The sequence below is a fragment of the Gekko japonicus genome, unplaced genomic scaffold (assembly GCF_001447785.1).
Source record: "Gekko japonicus isolate JY-2015 unplaced genomic scaffold, Gekko_japonicus_V1.1 scaffold915, whole genome shotgun sequence".
In the NCBI taxonomy this organism is placed as follows: Eukaryota; Metazoa; Chordata; class Lepidosauria; order Squamata; family Gekkonidae; genus Gekko; species Gekko japonicus.
The window spans coordinates 356,903-359,102 of NW_015173149.1; the positions used below are offsets into that span (position 1 = coordinate 356,903).

At 52.7% G+C, this 2,200-nt stretch overlaps 1 protein-coding gene across 1 annotated transcript in view; it reads left to right on the forward strand.

Annotated features, from left to right (window-relative positions):
- LOC107119764 (zinc finger protein 282-like) overlaps window positions 1-2,200 on the forward strand; it is a 21,779-nt gene that overhangs the window by 5,845 nt on the left and 13,734 nt on the right. The gene's annotated exons all lie outside the window — the stretch shown is intronic.

The following is a 2,200-nucleotide window of genomic DNA, read 5'->3' on the forward strand; positions in this document are numbered from 1 at the left end:
GTTTGATTCCTCACTCCTCCACATGAATCCAACTGGGTGACCTTGGGTCAGTCACAAGTTCTCTCAGAGCTGTTCTCTCATCAGCAGTTCTTGGGAGAGCTCTCTCAGCCCCACCCACCTCACAGGGTGTCTGTTGTGGGGAGTGGAGGGGAAAGGAGATTGTAAGAGATTGAGAGTAACGTTGTCGAAGGCTTTCACAGCCGGAGTTCATTAGCTGTTGTTGATTTCCCAGGCCGTGTGGCCGTGGTCTTTGCATTGTAGGACCTGACATTTCGCCAGTAACTGTGACTGGCATCCTCAGAGGTATAAACACAGAAAGATGGAATACTCTCTGTGTCAAGGTGTTAGTTTGATGTAGTGGTTAGGAGCGTGGACTCTAATCTGGGAGACTTCGGTTTGATTCCCCACTCCGCCACATGCAGCCAGCTGGGTGGCCTTGGGCCAGTCACAGTTCTCTCAGAGCTGTTCTCTCAGGAGAAGTCCTCAGAAGAGCTCTCTTGGCCCCGCTTACCTCACAGGGTGTCTGTTGTGGGGAGGGGGAGGAGACTGTGAGCCGCTCTGAGACTCCCCAATGGTGTCCTGAAGTGGCTTGCATCCTTCCCTTCTCCTTTCTTTGACCCTCCCAACAACCCTGTGAGGTAGGTTAAGCTGAGAGAGTGTGACTGGCCCAAGGTCACCCAGCGAGCTTCCATGGGAGATGGGGGATTCGAACCTGGATCTCCCAGATGCTTGTCTGATCCTTTAACTACTACACCACACTGGCTCCCTGGAGCTTTGTGGGGAAGTCGAAAAGATGGGACCCACATTTTTGACAACGATAGGTGTAACTGACTTACTTGGCATTGGTGGACTCCGTGTGCATGCTCACATTTTCAATCCACCATACAGGTTTTTGCAGGTTTTCGATCAGGGGTCATAGAATCATAGAATGTTAGAGCTGGAAGGGACCTTGCAGGTCATCTAGTCCAGCCCCCTGCACTCTGCAGGAGCACAGCCGCAAGAGAGCCCTACGACATACCCGAAAGATGGCTGTCCAGCCTCCGCTTGAAAACGTCCAGCAAAGGAGCATCCACCACCTCCCGAGGCAGACTGTTCCACTGCTCAACCACTCTGACAGTCAGAAGTTTCTCCTGATATCTAGCCGGTATTGACTCCCTTGTAATTTCCACCCATGAGATCTAGTCCTCAACGTGGCCCCCAAGGCACCTGCCAACATCTTTCCTGGGGTCCGCTAAGTGTTTTTTTTTAATGGGCGGGGCCGGCTTGGGCTTTTGCCCAGCAAGGCTTCTGATTGGCCACTGGAGATTTGATTGGCTGTGCAGACTTTTTTTTTTAAGTGTTGCTTTGGCAGCCGCTGCCACCGCAGCACAAGGAAAGTAAGATCGACGGCGGCCATTTTGTGGTTGCACCCACCACCCTGTGTCAGGATCCCAGATGTGCCCACAGGGTTAAAGAGGTTGGGGACCCCTGAACTAAAGGAGACGTAAAGGAACTCTGTTGGGGGACTTCTGTCCTTGAGCCCCTGGCCAGCGGCGGGCTCCTTGTGAGTCCACGTTTGTGGCTACCTCAGACGCAAACTCTCCAGAGATACGAGCAGCAGGGTTGCCAGGTGAGAAGGACACGCCAGCAGGGGATGAGGGGGGACTTTCCGGGAAGCAGAGAGGAGCACCACGACATCCCTACGTCACCTGGAAGTGACATAGGCACATCAGGGGCGACGCTCTGGTTCTTGGGCAAAAGTCTATGGTAAAATGGGCCTCAAACCATAGAGTTTTGCCCAAAAACCAGAGTGGCGCCCTGGCATGCCCACCTCACTTCCAGGTGAAGCAGGCATGTTGCCCAACATTGCTGCTGGGGGCTTCTCCTGTCCTCCATTTTATCCTCACAACAACCCTGTGAGGTAGGTTAGGCTGAGGGGGTGTGACTGGCCCAAAGTCACCAAGTGAGCTTCCATGGCATCAGTGGGGATTCGAATCCGTGACTCTCAGATCCTAGTGTGACATCCTAACCACTGCACCGCACTGCCTCTCCCAAAATACAGGATAATTTGGAGCAGATTCCGGATAGTAATTTCTGAACAGAGTTACGTAGAACTCTTCTAGATCCTTCTTCATACTCTGCGTAAAATAAATATTTTGTGACCTTCTGGTTTTCTGCACTTGGGAGAGCCACCTGACGCCAGCCTTGCTGTCGGAATGCT